The sequence below is a fragment of the Eschrichtius robustus genome, chromosome 21 (assembly GCF_028021215.1).
Source record: "Eschrichtius robustus isolate mEscRob2 chromosome 21, mEscRob2.pri, whole genome shotgun sequence".
Taxonomy (NCBI): domain Eukaryota; kingdom Metazoa; phylum Chordata; class Mammalia; order Artiodactyla; family Eschrichtiidae; genus Eschrichtius; species Eschrichtius robustus.
The window spans coordinates 846586-865972 of record NC_090844.1 but is presented as its reverse complement, the minus strand read 5'-3'; positions in this window follow the sequence as shown (position 1 = coordinate 865972).

Genomic DNA, 19387 nt, shown 5'->3' with positions numbered 1-19387 from the left:
TTTAACTATTGTGAATAATGCTGCTGTGAACATTTGTGTACAAGCATTTGTTTGAGTACCTGTTTTCAATTTGCGGGGCTGGGGGGTATACACTTAGGAGTGGAATTGCTGAGTCATAGAGTAATTCTATGTTTAACCTGTTGGGGACCAGCTGAACTGTTTCCCATAGTGGCGTATACCATTTTATACTCCGACCAGAGATGCACGAGTGTTCCATTCTTCCAAATCCAAGCCAATACGTCTTTCCCCCATTTTTTGCATCATAGCCACTACAGTGAGTGTAAGATGATGTCTCGCTGTGGTTTTTGTTTGCATTTCCTTAATAACTAGTGATGGTGAGCATCTTTCCATGTGCTTGTTGGCCATTTGTGTATCTTCTTCAGAGAAATACCTATTCAGGTCAACTCAAATGTTTTTATGTACGCAAAGTACTAAACATATTGCAAAGAAGACAATAAGCAGTCTATAAACAGCAGCTAGCAATAACAAAGTTAATAGCAGTAACAACAACAATAATAATAAAGGGATTTGGATTCTGGTCTGGGCTCCATCACAGCCAAAGTTTGTGTCTTTAGCCAAATCCATTAGGAAATAAGTTTAAAAATAGAGACTGAGAAAGTCCTGACTCCCTGACTTGGGCTCTTTTAAATTTTGTTGATTTTTTGCACATGTGAAAATAGGGATTATACTAAAAATATAAGCTTGAATACAGAGGACACATTCGCAGAGCCAGCCACATTTTCCAGTGGCACTTTGGCATCCCCTTTCAAGGATCTAGGCTCTGCTGGGACCTACTGTGGGTATCTCTGCCCTGGGAGCGTCCTTATCTTCAATCCATGCAAGTGTCCTTTCTGTCTTTCTTCCTCTGTCTTCCATCCTCCCTTCACATCTGCAGCCCTTCAGACCTGAAAGGAGAGTAAGATTTCAGTGTTGAGAGTCTGGCAGCCTTCCGTCTAGGAGCTTTCAGAGATATTACCTTATCTGTTCGCTGCTGAGTGATGCTGAAATACAACTGCAGAAGCCAGATATGATGTCTGGTGCAGGGACCCATCTTAGATGAATGGAGTGTTCATGAAAGGACCTGGTGCTGCTGGGCTGCCTCAGACTTCAGCAGCTTATTCATGGCCCATGGCCGTAAACAATTCCTCCCCCATCCCCTGCTCGGGCTTCAGTGTTTCTCAGTGAAGGCTACGAAGATATTATTGCATGGATTTACTATGAGTTTGAGGCCGAAATAAAAGCCACTGTAGCGATATCATCAACTTATAATGTGCCTGACCAAAGCTTTGGAAGATACGAGCCAAAGCAATAATTAAAAAAGAATCTTCCCGTCTGTATTAAATCCCAGCAGTTGCAAAGGAGAGAGGAAAACCCTAGTGGGCTTTTAAGAATTCTGAGTTACCTGGAGAAAGCCAGTTCTGCCTCCTGAGATGGATCCGACTCTGTTGCTGGAGTCTGGGCGATTTCTCCAAGGCCCTTCCGGTGGAGTGAGATTCCCTCTCTCTGCTCAGGGACTAACCATGCCTGGTCTCTGCAGTATAGGATGATTTTAACCTACTTACTTTCAAACATGTTTTAATTATGTTTTAAAAGTTTGTGCTTCCGTGAACTGACAGTCTGATTTCTCTATCTAGGACTGCTTTTTTTTTTTTTTTTAAATTTATTTTTGGCTGTGTTGGGTCTTCGTTTCTGCGCGAGGGCTTTCTCCAGTCGTGGCGAGAGGGGGCCACTCTTCATCGCGGTGCGCGGGCCTCTCACCGTCGCGGCCTCTCTCGTTGCGGAGCGCAGGCTCAGCAGTTGTGGCTCACGGGCCCGGTTGCTCCGCGGCACGCGGGATCCTCCCAGACCAGGGCTCGAACCCGTAGGCTACCAAATTAAAGGGTTGAGAACAGCAGTGGGACTTGGCAAAAAGCTTCTCATTCTTGAGAATAATGAGAATAGAGAATCTTTAACTCTAAAAATTAAAAAAAACAAACGCTACCTCTATGTGGAGTTTCATTACCATTCACAATTTTTTTTAAACCTAGGTTGCTTATACCAAGCAGTAAACATCTTTCGGCCCCTAGCACGGGAATTAAGGAGACTTTTCATTATAGCAGTTAAACTGTCTAAAAGTAATTGATAAATGGAAAAAAAAAAAGAAATCCAGAAACATAATGTATTTCCCTACTTGATGAAAAGAGCTTCAAATGTTATATTCTCAAAAGAATATTTAATTAACTTCTGAATAGGAGTATGAACCTTACTTTTCTTTTTATTCTAAATTTTCCTAAAATATTCTGGTACTAGGGTCTTTCCTACCCACACACATGCACAAAGATGTTGTAAAGAAAAACGCATTGCTGGTGATATATTTTAATGAATCCTACAAAACATTTGAGTAATGATCTATAAACATGAAGAACTTTGGTAGTTAAAAGATGAAAAAATGTATTAGTGATTTACATTAAAACTTCATGATATGCATTATCTATGAGTACAAATGTTAAAAATGAACATTTTCTAGTATACTGAAATAAATGTTGTAAATCAGTACAAATTAATAGGCGTTAGATTTTATACAAGATTAAATCCGCATGGAAAATGGATTTAAAAATTAGAAGACTGTGAGAGAAAAAAGGCGTCGCAAAATGAAATAAAATACAGAATTAGAAAATCTTTTAAGCCTGTAATTCACTGCAAGAGGAAGAAACAGAACGCTTCATGAGTAGGGTTAAAGGTAATAAAGCAAAGTACCTAGTTCCATGTCAGTTGTAGACCCAGTAATAGGTGGCAAAGTAAAAAGAAAATGGATTTAAAGAACTTGTAGAGGTAACTCTGAAAAAAGAGAATAATAAATGAGGCAGCAGAACTATAATTTGTTTCATTGGAAGCTGAATATTCCAATTACATTATGACACTAAAATATCAGCATTCCATTGTACAGGATTTTGATATTATATTACATTGCTTTGTATCATAACATCATAAAATGAATTCAACCGTTTGCAGTACAGTCTTTCTCAGGCCTTTTCCTTGCTCATTATAATTGAAGGAGACTCACAGGAAGGACACGATTGGAACCAAATCTCCAGGAATTCCTCCCATCCCTCTTCTGTCTTATTTCACTGATGCCTTCTTTTTGGGGCTCTCAACTTGAATACACACCCCATATTTGTTTATTTGTCCTTTTACCAGACTTAGTGTAGTGTGCAAACTTTATATTCAGTTTTGCCAAGTGTGTTATACACCAGGCAAATGTTAATTATTTCTTCCTATTTCCAAAACCTGGGACACTCTCAGGAAAACACACACATGCATTCATGCACACAACACACACACACACACACACACACACACACACGGACACTGACACCTAAGAGATCAGAGAATCAGGTCATGACATCCCTCCTCCTGCTCAGAAATCTTGAAAGGCCTCCTAACTCCCTACATACCAGACACTAGGACTACAGATAAAGAAGGAGTTTCTGCCCCTTCTCTATGGTAAAGACAGCCAGTTAAACAGACCATTATAACGCAAGGCATTATAATAATACAGCATGAGAGTTAAGATCATTGACTTCAAACTGGGATGTCAGAGAAACGTTGCCAGAGGTTATACTTGAGGTGAGTGTTAAATAAGGGTTTGTTAAGGCAAGAAGGAAGCTAGGAATGTTTCCACGTGGAAGCTTCAGACTGTGTGGCGATACAGAGGCATGACATGACCCAATATATCGTGGACCGAAAGGCATTCTGCATGAATGCATCTCAGAGTGCACGCTACGCCTGTGGGCAGGGAAAATATACTGCTATTAGTTACACTCATATCCATTCGCCCCTTGACTCTAAATGCTTTATGCACAAACAAAACATCCTATTTGTCTTTGCATAGTTCTGAAGTCTCAGATAAAGCCTTACAAACAGACGGTATTGAATTGAAGATTAAGAATACACATATACAGAATAAAAATGTAGAATGAGGAAAGTACTTTCCAGCAGTGAAAGATGAGTCAGTCATACAGAAATCTAAGACCCAAAGATGGAGAAGAATCCAGATTAATAAAGTACGGTTGGTATTCAATCAATTACTTTCTGAGAGATGGTACTTATTTCTCTTGATTCCAATAATTGGGGAAGGTACTCTCTGAAAGATCAACTGTGATCACAGACTCAGAATATACTCTCACAATAAGCTCCCGTTCTATGACTTGAGGGTACCTTTCCACTATTTCTATTCGGCACCCCCTGAAACTGCTCTGGGTTCCTTTGAGACAATCCCCGCAACCCTTGCTTCTGTTGAAATGGTTTGCTCTCTGCTTATTCCAAGGACTTGAACCTCAGACCTTTCCCTTTCGTTCCAGCTCATGCTCTAACTTCCCCTTGACGGTGAACCCAGAACCCTCAGCACCCCCTTTCAAAGTCTGCTACTGACATTTCAACTGGGCAAAGCATTGGTTCCTTTCTCCTGAGAGAAAAAAAAAAACCAAAAACTGTAGAAATATAAATTCAGGAAGAGCATTCTATTCAAATAATCTTGATGTATTAACATATAGGGCTGTTTTACCTTCAAAATATGTTCTCATGTTATCCAGTGCCTGACATATTGATTGGCACTAATAAATCTACTCTGAACATTGGTGGTTCTGAGTTGTCTCAGGAAAGGCTCAAGGCATCTCCAAATGTGAACACTTGTATTTGGTCTAATACCCACTCAGCTACCGCCTGGATCCTGCCTAATCATGTGTGTAGATTGCAGAGTCAAAAGTGTGCATACATCTTCTCTCTGTCCATTCCCGTTATTCAGGACTTAAATAGTGAAGACCCCTGATGCTTCTTCTTAACCATTTATCTTCTTTGGACAATTCTTGTATTTCAGGGCTTTGTGAATGTGGTTTTATAGCTACAGAAGCCTAAAAATCACATTCAAACTTTTTAAAAATTATTTGGAAGCCAAAAGAACACTAATGTTTGAGGCAGTGTCAAATCGTAGAAATTTTTTCTTATTCATTAGGAGCTGATTTCAGCAAAAATGATAGATAATGCTATCAGTGTCTGATTAGCCATACACAGCTTGAAGACATTTCTGGCCACCCAGTTGTCTTGTCCTGTCTTGTCTTCTTTCTATGAAGATATTCCTTTGGGGTACTTTTCAACTATCAAGTCCATCTAGGATCTCTCTCTATCTGTCTCTTTCAGTCTTTCTGTTTCTCTTTATATAGATATAGATATAGGTATAGGTATAAGTATAGATGTAGATGTAGCTATAGATATATGCTGATATACAATATAAATATATTGCAATATACATGTATGTGTATACATATATATGTGTGTGTGTGTGTGTGTGTGTGTGTGTGTGTGTGTGTGTGTATACTTTCCATCACTTCTACTATTTCTCCTGGAAAGCAATAATAGCACAGGCTTTACTCATCACGTCAAGTAGCAGGCCTCGGACAAGCTGATGGCCCGGCTGCACTCTCCAGTCGGTCGGCACCTGCTTGTAGAGCACTGGCTGTAGACGCAGGTGACGCCCACCAGGAAGGGGTAGGCACCGGGCAGCACCCTTCCGTTAGCAAAAGTGGGATCCCACTGCTTGCCACTCGAAAGCCAGTACTCAAGAGGCAAGGTGGATGGAAAGGAGAGGTCGCTTTATTTTGGAGGCCAGCAGTGGGGGGCAGGGGGTGGACTCGTGGCCAGAGGCCAGCTCCCCGCTGACAATCAGTGGGCAAGCACTTTTAAAGGAGAATTTCAGGGGTGTGTAGGCGGAGGGAGGGGCTACGTGCAGAAACAGTCCAGTCAGCTCCGACAGTCATCTTGAAAATGGTCATGCAGTGGTATGACCAGCATCGTTTTGATTGTTTTAAGTACAGTTAATCTTCAGTTCCAGGGTTGATTTGTTCCCATTTCCTTGAGGCCAGTTCTCAGAATTGTGTCAGCTTCTGTCATGGCTACAGCCTGGTCATCATGTAGTTAACTTCTTCCGCCTGGTGGGGATTTCAGTATCTACAAGACAGCTCACAGGACACGGCTCAGAATATTGTCTATAGCCCTAGAAGAAGAACTAAAAGTCCTTGACTTTGCTTTATGACTAAACTATTATTATTTTGTCCTATCTGACTCTTTTCCTTTACTTCTGAATTTTCTCACTTCTCTGATTAAACTTATGCTTTGGCTAAAGATTTTCTACAGATGAAAGGTGGGCAGAGGACATGGCGGCGGAGGAGGCAGGGACCATAGGGTCCTGGTCCGTTTCACCTCCACCCAATCAATTTTGCTTGACCTAGAAAACTGCAGGAAGTCTATAAACCAACTAAGTTTCACCTTATTGATAATAAAGAAATAAATGATTCAAAACAATATTTAAAGAAATATACACCCTACTGTAGGCACAATCAAGTCTTCTGCAAAGTAAACTTAAAATTTATCAAAATTGCTGCTTAGTCGTTTTCTTAAGGGACTGTATAGTGAGGTGAGGACTCTTTCTGAAGGGAATCCATTCTCTGGGTTGTGCATGTGGTTCAGATAGGGCCCTGAAGTGGGCCAGGAACATTTTGTCAGGTGTTTCGCTGTGTCATCTCATTTCACTGTCTCTCCTCTTCACAACAGCCATTTAAGGGAGATGTTACGGACTGAATTGTGTTCTCCAAACTTTGTATGTTGAAGCCATAACCTCCAATGTGACTGTATTTGGAAATAGGACCTTTAGGTAGGTGATTAAGTTTAAATAAGCTCATAAGGGTGGGGCCCTCATCCCATAATACTGGTGCCCTCATAGGAAGATGAAGACGTACCAGAGATGTTTCTCTCTCCACACATGCACAGAGGAAAGGCCACATGAAGGACATATTGAGAAGGTGGCCATCTCCAAGCCAGATAGGAAGGCCTCACCAGAAACCAACCCTGATGGCACCTTGACCTTGCACTTCCAGCCTCCAGAACCATGAGAAAGTAGACTTCAGTTGTTTAAGCCCTCCCAGTCTGTGGCATTTTGTCTGGGCAGTGCAAGCAGACAAATACAATAGGTATCAGCCTCTTTAGTAAAAGAGGAAACCTAAAGGCAGAGGAATTGAGTAAATAACATGAGGTTGAAGAACTCGAATGGGGACATTAGTCTGTCTGAAGTCAAAGCCAACATTTTTCCCTTCGTCACACGGGCTTTCTGTAGAAGCACTCAGTCTTGCCCCATCTCAGTCCTTACCCCAGGGAGGAGTAGGGGCTTTCAGCAGCTTCTTGGTCTGTGCAGTTTGGCTCAAGCATCATGAAAACCTAGATTCCCCATGGGCAGGAACAACTCCACCATCCATCTCTTAACTCACAGAGCTAGCACAGAATCGCCTAAGGATCATCTATTTTAACCCCTTCCCTTTGCAGACAAGGCAGGGGAAAGTTAAGGTCATGGAATTAGGTTTGTGGCTGGCCTTTTCCAACTAAGATAAGACCTGGCCTTACATTTTTGGTATTCAGTAGCGCAGACCTGCTATCCTATGCATTTCTTATAAAATACTAAAAACATTAGTTATTAAATCTTCTGGCAGGGTCCCAGCTGTTATAGCCTGCTTTTGACACAGATTTCTGGACTAACCTGTTTTTCAAGGACCAAATCATTTTTCTCAAAACATAATACACATGTAACCAGATCAAAAGCAGGCTTTAGACATGGACGTGTATCTCTAACGCTTGCTCAGCAGAATCCAGGATGGGGTCTGCCCCCTACATATGGAGCAGTGCGTGAGCGGTGTGTTCCGAGTCCCAGGGAGGGGTAACAGGGAGGCACCCCAGCTCAGCAGGAGTGCAAGCAGGTTAACTGCCGCTTATAGCATTTCCCTCCCTTGGAATCACATCTCCATCAGGAGTTATATTGAAATGCATTGTAGCCTATTTTTAACTGCCAGGCAAAACTAGAAAAACGTCGTACTAAGGATTTTGAAGAACCCTCTTGGGACTGTAACACCAGCTACCCTCTTAAAAAACCTTCTTGGGAGGAACAGTTTTTGTTTGAGGAAGAATTAAAAATAAAACTCTACTGAAAAGCACCAACAAAAGCTGTTGTGGTTCTTTAAGCAAGAAGGAATAGATGGAAACTACAATATTAGGAAATGGGGCTGGGGGGGTCAGAATGTTTGGTTTGCAGGTACGATGCGGGCTCTAAGAAATTAGGGAGAAAGAGAAAGATGTGCCACACTGGAATTAAATCAGAGGTCCTAACCCCAAGGCAGATGTTAACGTACAAGATCTATCATACTCTAATTGAGTCTAAAACACACACACACACACACACACACACACACACATACACATAAAATCCCCAGCGTTCAAAAATGAAACAGGTGGATCTTCAGAAAGCTTCAGAAAGAGCAGTCAGTAGATATGAGTTCAGGGCAGGAAAAGAAAGGTGAATGTATTAGCTCCACCCCAATTAAAGATTTTTTCAAACTTTATGTCCAGATGATGGCAACATAGACCACAAATCCCAATGCCCACAGGGGTTATGTTGCACGATTAAATTCAGCCTGCTCTGGCTGAGACCACACTGCACAGCTCAGCCCCAGTCCATTGCTGGCAAGCAAGAATTCAGGCCCAGTGTTGCCAGATACTCTGATTGATAAAAAACCGTAGAAATCTAGATTCTTATGCAAAATATCCTTTCGTAAACGTGGACAACTAATTTTTTGAAATGTTCAAGTACCATGTAGACAAAGAAAGACTGCTCTGTGGGCTAAATTTGCTCTCAGAGCTCCAATTTTTTCTACCCTCTTCAGTAGACTGCTTTAGTGGTCCCCCAGAATTCTTTTCCATTTCAAGTCATCAGACTCAGAGTCTACAGATCTATTCCCTTTTTCATTATCTTTGTCCTGGACCAGAGCCTTCCAAGTCTGCCCATTGCCTTCATGTTGAATTTTGAATGTTTCAGCTAATACTCAAGGCTCTCTGTATCATTCGCTTGGCCTCATTCAATGAAGTTTTCACCTTGTGCTTCCCAGTGGGAATCTTTGGTCCCACCTGGAAGTACTATGTATTTTCCCCCAAAGAAGAGTTGTTCATTCCTGCATTCTCACCTTAGTTCTTAGTGTATCCTCTTTTTCTTTCTTCTGTTTCTTTATAATCAATTTCCTACTGATCATCTGATCCTTCAAGACATCACTCACATGTCCTTTCTTCTGGGCTCCCTTTCCTGACTAATTAAGCCCTTCCTCTTTCTCACCTCGTCCATGAAGCTTCCAATGTGTCTGTTCTAAGCCCGTATGTCGTGCAATTTTGGTGTTTTATGCCTGTCTCCACCACTCAAGCCTGAGAGTTTCACTCAGCAATCAGCAAACCTTTTCTGTAAAGGGCCAAATAGTAAATATTTTCCATACGTCTCTGTTGGAGCTACTCAGTTCTGCCATTGTAGTAAAGAAAAAAACAAAAACAAAAACAGCTATTAACAAGATGTAAATAAATGGGGGTGACTGTGTTCCCACAAAGCTTTATTTTCAAAACCACATGGCCAGCTTTGGCCTGAGGGCGGTAGCTTGCCAGCCCTTAATCTCCATGGGCAAGGATTGTGTCTTATTCTTGTTAGTGTATAATAGATAGTTAACAAATATTTGTCAGAGAATGAATTTTTCAAAACTCAATTCAAGTTTACTTCTTTCATAATCTTTCCTTGACACTCAAGGACACAGCAGTATTTTTCACCTCTGAACCTCTATAAGTGCCTGTTATCCAGACACCTCATGGGACTGTCACAATCGCTGTGTAACAATCACTTAATGCCACTATGATGAGTTAGGGTTGATCTATGTAATTTCTAGGCTTCTTTGTTCTCAAATTCTGAGTCAGTCTGTCATCTTGTACTGCCACCTGCTTGTACATTTTGGCCTTTTCTTTCCCTCTGATAAAGTGTAAGCTTCTAGAGAATAAGACCATACATAATTTTTCTTTAGAATTGCTAAAATGCCTACTATGATGTTACTGGCATCATACACCTATTCCAAGCCTATTTTTAGATCAACATGGTGTGTGATGCAGACTCAAAAAAATAAGCAGAAGGGAAGGGTTCTTGCTCCCATTGAAGACAAAGTCTAGTGAACCAATGATTGTATGATCCAAAATGCTCCAAAAGAGATTCATGGTTTTCTGAACAAATCCTGGGAAAGAGTGGGGAAAAAAAGGCAGGGATGTCTTCCCTGACGAAGTAATGCTTGAGTCAAGATTCACTAACTCAAACTATTATGTATAAAATAAGCTATAAGTATATGTTGTACAATACTGGGACTATAGTCAATATCTTATAATAACTACAAATGGAGTATAACGTTTAAAATTGTGAATCACTATATTGTACACCTGTAACTTATATAATATGGTACATCAACTATACTTCATTTTTTTTTAATGGTAAAAAAAAAGAAAAAAAGATTCACCTATTCAGCCAATATTTATTCAGTGCCTATTATGTGTCAGACACGATTCTGTGCACTTGGAATACAGTCGTGATCTAAACAGACAGAAGTTCCTGCCTCCATAGAACTTGTTTTCTAGTGGGATCTGAAGAATGAATAGAAATTACATAGAAGGGAAAGAGGATTTGAAAAAATATTCAGGAAAGAGGGAAAGCATAAACAAAGATCCTGGGTGGAGGTAACATGGCACAACTCAGGAACTGCAAGGGCAGGAAAGATCCAGCTACAGAGGTAGACAGAGGCCAGTTGAGAGAAGGTAGTATGACCGTATAATTTTTTTCTCTAAAACAGAACGCTCTTGAGAGTGAAAGAGGCATTATTAATCATGACAACAGCAGAAACTGGTACTGTTCCAGAAAACTGGGACGTGTGGATAGCCTACTCATAGGTCACGTAAACTTTTTAACTACATTTTTTAGAAAGATCACTTGGATTACTGCAGATAACTGATCTGGGGAGACACTGTGTCAAGGTGGGGAGACACTGTGTCAAGGTGGGGAGACCAGTGGCTATGCTGTTGCAGAAATCCAAGTAATAGATGTGTGTGTCCTAAGCTAGTTGGTGAGTAGCAGTGGAAATGGAGAGAGAGAAATAGATTCTGTAGGTATTGAGGAGGCAGCTTTAACAGGACTTGGTTGATATTTTTTGTTCTAGAAATGAATGGAAGAAGGGGGGGGGGCGTGGGGAGGAATGGGAAGGGAGTGCTGGAGGAGGGTAGAGTTTAAAAAGAGATTCAGACGCCAAGACCGACTCTTGGCCCCAGCAGCCAGGTCCCCGGGGAGTATTTTGAACGCCGATGCTGATGAATCTCAAGACTGCACTGAGCATTACAACTTCCATTAGTGATTATTAGTGAGAGTGTAACTGAGGCTCCGGTCCTGGAGAAAGGATGGCGGAGCTAAGTGCTCCCCACTGGAAAATGAGAGCCAGTTTGTGCTTTCATCAAAATTGCAGACAGAGTTCACGCACTTTTAGGAAAGTTGGTGATGTTGGCAGCTTTCATGGCTCAAGACGAAGAAGGAAGACCAAGGAGGGGGAGGGTGGTTTCAAATTGACGGTTCAGTGTTGGGCGCCAGCTCACCCAAGTCCAGGGTAAAACGTAATAGGAAGTGACAACCAGACTAACAAATAAGAGAACAAGAGCCGTGATTTGTGGACGTTGATGTTTCAGAGACAACCCAAGCTATATTTGGAAGCTGAGTTTAATACATAATTCAAAAACCACCTTAACTCGATGCAGTTTTAAATGAGATGTTGAAAGTGTCGTCTAGTTCCAGCTCAGAGTGACTCTTCATCAGTCATTTCTCTGGCCAGCATGGGCGGCCCAGGTAGGAGAATTTTGTTTAGTTCTCGGAAAGCTATCAGTCAATCTGATTGCATCTGACCGGGGAGGGCTCGGTGAAGATGACACTTCACCCCGTACCCTCAGGCAAGTCAGCAAGGAAAGCAAAAGAAACTTGGGTGCCCAGGGCTCTCCGCTAAAGGTCAAGAATCCTTTATCCCTTGCTTCCAAGGCTTCCCACTAACCTCATTGTTAGCCAATTATTTTACCCCTTTACTTGGGGGTACCCATTTACAGAACTGTTGTATATAAAATATTCACTTGTCTTGACCACGCAGAGATACTGGAGAAGAAAAAAAAGACAGCTTGAAGAGTGAGTCTCCAAATGTGTGCACGAGCTTCCCTTGTTCTTGACATTATACATAATCCTGGTCACCTCTCACCTCTACATAGCCCCCACTTTAAAACCCTCTAGAAATAAAGCTGTGGCAATAGTTCCACCCGAGTCCAGATGTGAAATTCAGATTGAGACTCGGTGCTGTGAAATATTGTACCTTGATTTCTCTCAAAATCAGAATAGTCAAGTATGCAGCCATTCAAAGAGATGTTACAGAAATGTATTTCAAGACGCTGGAAGATGTTCATGATAAATTGTTAGATGAAATATTCGATCATAAAAGAACATGCTCAGTAGAACTGAATTCTTATTCTTCAAACAGGTTTAAGAAGACAACTTGAAGAATATAAAGTAAAATCCTAAAAGTTGTCATCACTATGTAGTGAAATTAGTAACAACTTTTTTTTACTGTTATTCTTTTTTTATTGACTTACAGTTAACGTACCATGTTGTGTTAGTTTCAAGTGTACAGCAAAATGATTCAGTTATACATACATGTATATACATATATATATTCTTTTTCAGATTCTTTTCCATTATAGGTTATCACAAGATATTGAGTATAGTTCTCTGTGCTATACAGTAGGTTTTTGTTGTTTACCTATTTTATATTAAGTGAAGTAAGACAGAGAAAGACAAATATCATATGATATCACTTATACATGGAATCTTAAAAAATGATGCAAATGAATTTATTTACAAAGCAGAAATAGACTCACAGACATAGAAAACAAACTTATGGTTACCAAAGGGGATCGTGGGGCAGGGGGGTCTGGGCAGGGGGAGATAAATTAGGAGTTTGGGATTAACATATACGCACTACTGTATATAAATTAGTCACAAGTTTTATTTTCTTCTTTTGGATTACCTGTATCGTCTAAATTTTTTATAATCGTGCACTACCTATATGACAAGAAAACATATATCTTAAGATGTAGCATTCAATATTCATCAGTATGCATGGGAGTCTCACTGTAATGCCATCCAGTAGGTGAAACAGGGCTATAACAAGGCCAATTTAGTGTAATGGCTGAGAACATTGACTCCAAAATTGGGCAGCCTTGCTTTGCCACCTTTGGCAAAGATTAATTAATCTCACTGTGCCTCAGGGTCCTATTTATAAAACGGGGAGCCTAATAGTTGCTAATTCTAGAGTCGTACAAATAGATGAAAAACATATTTACAAATTGCTTAGCATATAGTAAGCTTCCAATATACATTCGTTAATTTTACTATCACTGTATTTATCCTTATATTCATCTTGAATAGGTGCCAGGAAGGTTCTACAGTGGAGTGTTACATTTTGTGGACAAAAAGTGCTTTAAAGAAGCAGTCTCAAGTGACTGATGCCAAACAGATTGTAAAAGCAGTGGTTTACGTGAAACCGTTAGCCAGAGGGACTGACATTCCTTGTCCTTTGCCATGCAATTATCTTGCAGCCTTCCTGATACTTTTAAGTAGCTCTGGCTGCCTGTGGATTCTTGGTCTATCCAGTGCAGAAATTCCAGCACTAAACCTGGGAAACATACCTGATACCATTCCTGGGTTTTTTAGGTCACTCCAGACACTGAACTGAGGCCTCTATTTTTGGACTGTCTAGATAACTTCAAGGACAGTAATTGGCAGTAACCAAACCTTTTTGACCATGCCATTTTATGGGAACTAAAGAGAATTTGGGGTAAATATATATTCCCGGGAAGATAATTTCACTTGTTTTTAGGGCTGTGTTCAACAACAAATATATTCACTGAAAATTTTCAAAGCACAATTATACAACTTACCTCTTTAGTTATCAGAGTTGAGAAAGTATGCGAGACTCATCTGGGTTTAGCCCATTTGGCTAAGTCTTATCTTTGACCTCTTTGAAGTATAACAGCAGTTACTTTCCTGTCTTACTACTGAGTGTTCCCAAATGCTGACAAACTCAACAACTACACATTAACAGCCACCAAATATACAACAATTAGATGGGAACATGACATCATGCCTGTTTTCAATACCAAGGCCACACAGAAGCCCATTTTCTCAAGAAATTCTACAACATAAACATGCCTATGAATATTTAGTACTCAACCCACTTCATTCTGTGTAACCTTAACGGCCTTTTTTAAGGTGTATTTTATGTGGATTTTGTGTGATAGAGAAAAAAAAAAAAAAGAGTTCCACTTTTTCACAACGTACTATACTAGACCAGCTCTCTTTTTCGAGATGTCAAATACCTACTTTATTATAATGAGAAAGTGACAGTCAATTTAAATCAAAATTTATGGAGAACATTAGGAGCTGGAAGGACTTTGGCTAATCACTGTAATGTCCCCAAGAAATGGTAAATGAAAGCATAAGGAAATTGAGTTAACACAAGTTAAAAGTTCACATACTTACGGAATTATATTAGAAGACCTACAACTTAACTAAATTATCTGAAACTGCTCATTTAGCTTCTATTGTACTAGTGAACATTTTTGCAATTTTACTGTTAGATATATACTAAGTAACAGGTTTGGATTGGGTCAAATTGGGAGAACCCTAATGAGGCAGAACAGGGGAAAGGTTAATCCGTCATGAAGCATCATTCTGAATCTTTATACTGAACATTACTAGGCAGAGCTTTCCCTGGTTAGTTGGTTACTCTCTTATATCTATCATTCTGACATTTTAAATAATTGAAAAATCAGACAGGAATTCTGTACACAAAAAAATAATCTGATGGAGAAGAAATGTGTTATTGATCACCTAATCTCTGATTTTTTTTAAACTCTTATATTTGTTTTATCAACTGTAGAAGCTCAAGAAGTGATAAACGTACAGAATTTTTAAAATTAAAGGCATCGTTAACAGATTTTACACAAAGGACAATTTCATGAGATGCAAAAGACAAAATTTACATATAAAGTCACATAATTAATGTTTGTTTATCTACTTTGAATTCATTTAAGGTCAGTGAGTTCTTAAATCCAAGGTACCATGCGGTAGAATTATTACTTTCAAAATACTTTCAATACACAGTGCAGGATATTCGATAACTGAACATATGTGGCATTTCTTTCTTGTAAGCTTACCAACTTAACTTTGTTGAGAAGAGTAGAAAGTCTTCATAACTGAGGTTTGCCACAAATTACATGTGTATGGCTCTTTCTGGGGTCAGCCCAAAATGAATCTGTGCTCCCTTAAAGAAAGTGCCAAAGCAACTGGGAAGTTTGTGTGCAATGAAAGAAATGGAACCTTTTAATTCAGTCCTTCATATACAATTTAGATGTAGAACTGTAATTTTTTTTTAACTCATAAAACCTTTGGAGAAGTTCTGCCATTTCTTTTCTTTTCTGATGAAACTACATGCAAAGAATAAATTAATTGCCAGAATACTTGGTAACATAGACATGCACACACTAAGAAATGAATAAGAAAAAATATGGCCTCCTGCAGACTTGTTTCTAGCTGCTTGCTTGGGGGGAAAAAAGTAAGCTGCCTCCTCTTCACTGCCTTTAGAGAATTAATTCTCATATGAAATGAAAGGTCCCGTCCAATCCTATTTCACGGTAGCTTTGAGGGCTTGACTGTACCCAAGCAAGAGACTTCCCTTGATTGTTTCCTGCTGACATCACTTTACACCAGAAGGTGGCAATTGTTTTAATAATCACACTAACAAATCTGTTTTGCCATCAGATTAGATTTTTAGAGATAGTGTTCATTTGGTTCTTGTCAAGATGATGCCTTTTAAAATCAGTAGCATTCACTTGTAGATTTCTTTCTCAGGATGGTTTTTCCACTCCCATTAGCTGGCTGAAATATTGTACCTCTTTTAGGATAACGTAAGCTGCAAATTTTCTCTTATTTCTCCGTATTAAACCTTGTTCTTTCACCTGAAACAAGGAACAGGATGCCATATAAGCTGTCAATTCTAGTGAAGGGATAGCATGAAAAAAGTATAAGTATATAGTATCATGGAAAATGTGAAGAATGCACTTAATTTCTCCCTTACAAGGAAAACTGGTGCAGACTTTCTTCAGTTGACCATGATAGCTGAAGAGTGTAGTGTACTCATAAGATTCATGTCAATATACAATGAAAAACCATTCACATATAAATCACAAGGCGTGTATGTCTAACTTACCTCACAAGATAGCAAAATTCCATCAATTGCTCAATTGAAACTGAGTGGAAGGGGCTTCCCTGGTGGTGCAGTGGTTAAGAATCCGCCTGCCACTGCAGGGGACACGGGTTCGAGCCCTGGCCCGGGAGGATCCCACGTGCCGCTGAGACGCTAAGCCCATGCACCACTACTACTGAGCCTGCGCTCTAGAGCCCGTGAGCCACAACTACTGAGCCCGCGAGCCGCAGCTACTGAAGCCTGCGCACCTAGAGCCCGTGCTCCGCACCAAGAGAAGCCACCACAATGAGAAGCCCGCGCACCGCAACGAAGAGTAGCCCCCGCTCGCTGCAACTAGAGAAAACCCACGCGCAGCAACGAAGACCCAATGCAGCCAAAAATAAATAAATAAATAAATTTATAAAACAAAAAACTGAGTGGAAGGTAAAAGCCTTCTTGATGCTCCACAGTTCACAAAAAGCCTATCAGCTTCCTTAACCGTTTGACAAAATGCACGGAAACCTCCAAAATACCAGCACACTGGAACTGCCTGAGGATTTATCTCCTAAGACAATTTTCCAAAATCTGTCATCTGGACACTGTTTGCCATCCATAAAGAGAGAGGAAGAGGAAGGGGCAGAGAATAATGTTGTCTCTGGGAAGCCACAGCATTCGTTCCAGATGGTCTCTTTTTTCCACAGCTTAGGTTACCTACATGACAAAAGGGGGAGAGGCCCGGGCTGAGCACTGTTTTTTTTTTGTAAAACTGAGAACTCCAGACATTTGTCATCCAGAAAAAATGCCTGCCTCTCAGCAGGGTAGATTTTTAAAAATTTTTCTCAGTGCCTGTCTCTAATTGGGCTTCCTCGACTTTTCACACAGCCTTTCCCCCGCAAGTCCACAAAAGCCAAAGTTCTCCCACACCTAGCCACCACTGACAGGCCCATAAATCACGCGAAGTTGCAAAGAATTGTTTTTCACATTATGCAATTAATGCCTAGAACGTAGAAAACCATTTTATAGGATAAAACATATTAAAGCAATAAGAAATAGCATGTCAGATTTCTCATTAGTAAATTCTAATAATGGCTAACATAAAAAATGTAGCTATCTATTAATATTTTTTTTTCCAATTCACATTTAAAAGAAAATTATTACAGTGTCTTTTAGTATCCGTGCAACACTCACGGAGGAATTTATTATACCAAAGTGATCTGGCATGCCTAAACTAGCGTGAGCAATATGAAAATTTAAAGAAAGCTGAATGCCCATTCTTTAATTTTACTAAAATAATGAAAAACATATATTATTTGGGCTCACAAAACATGTAAATACTGACTCAAACGAAGCGTCTATTTTGTACATATATATTGCATTTTTGTACTCAGTATTAAAAACCATTTCTCTTATGATGCTTTTCTTGCTTCTATCCCCTAAATGTAAACAGAAATATGAATCTTGAAAACCACCAACTCTGTCTAACCTCTGTCATTTTCAGCAAACTTTTCCCTCTAACTCTGAGGGACTATTCTAAGTTGAAATGTGTAATGTCAGTCACAGCTTGTAAATTTTAATAGCATAAGTAGAGTAGCAATAGTTGTTCTTCCTTTGAAATGCGTTGGCCTTAATGTTAGGGCAGTTGGAGGGCTTTGTTTATTTTTCAGGAAACATTCAGATGTAAATATTAAACCATTACACTGGGACTTAGAGCAAGAATTGTCTTTTGCCTCCCAGCTACTGGCCTGACTGGCTCAGACCTTTCAGAGCAGCCCACTCTGGAGTCACGTACAAATTGTGACACACCAGATGGGCATCTCCCGGATGTGGCAGAAATTAACACTATCGTTATAGCCCTGATCCTGTAGGAAGCTAGTGAAGACACCATTGCACAAGGATTAGCATTTGCGAATTCTAAAAATCTGTTAATATTAAAAAAAAAAAAAAAAACAAAACTTTTTTAGCTTCCACGTGTCTGCTTCTTGAAGCATCTGTCTACCTGCCGTGGAGCACAGACCCTTGAATATTGCATGAGAAACGGGGAAGCGAGCTATGGCTGAGGAAGAAAAGGGGAGAGAGATTGGAAATATATTCGTTAGGTTTTTTTTTCAAGTTCATTTTATGGGCTTTTTACAGGAAGGTGTTTTCGTTTTTTTTGCTCTATTTCTGGCATCAATTGTGCTGGAGTTTGCTTTTGAGTAAGAAAGGTTGAACGGTAGATTAAAGGTAAGATGCAGCAGTAAACTGCAGTAGAATTAGGTTTTAGTTGCAAAAATCTCCTTCCTCTTTTTTTTTGTTTTGGGGTTGAGTACTCTCAGAGATAAAAATGGGTCTCTAAATCACAGATTATGGCTCTGGGGAATTGAAAACACATTGACTAAACATAAAGAATCCTACACTGGGACGCAGAAGGCCTTGGAAAGTACCAACGTTGCAGTTATTCACTGAGTAGTTTTGAACGAGTCGTATAACCTCTGTGGGCCTCAATTTCTTATTTCTAAGATTATTCTAACATTGTAAGAGAATATTTTGAATTCTCCCAAAGTGTATTTGGTGCAAAGAAGGAATATAACACATTTTTTTTCCTTTAACTTGTGTTTCACAAAGAGATCCAGAACAGAATTGCTAACTCATCATAAATATAGTCACAAAACCTCTCAGCTGATCCCTCAAACACATCCTGCACTTCCTGAAGTCCACGGGCTTCCCAGTGCTCCTGGGCTACAGGCTTAGGGTTCCCATGATTGAATTCAGAGACTACAAAGGAAAATGTACTAATTAAAAGAAATGCTTATTTTATGCAGATTTACACAATAAGTTCATTCCTACAAGCTAAGTCTGTTTTCATTCGGGGTTATTGCAGGTCAGTAGATGTGAAAAAATGTTTAAAAATTAAAATAATACACTTTTAATACTGTATTATGTCCTCGCAAGTTGCTGTGAGAGTAGATCTTAAATGCTCTCACTACAAAAAAGAAATGGAAATAGCCGACATAATGCAGGTATTAGCTAACAGTATGGTGGTAATCATTTTTCAATATTAAGTGTATCAAATCAACATGTTGTACACCTTAAACCTACACAATGTTAATATTCATGTATATCTCAATATAGCTGGAAAAAATAAATAAATGTAAGTTTTCATGACAAAAAAAATAATACACTTTTGGGGGGAAACACCCAAAATCATGACTGTGACC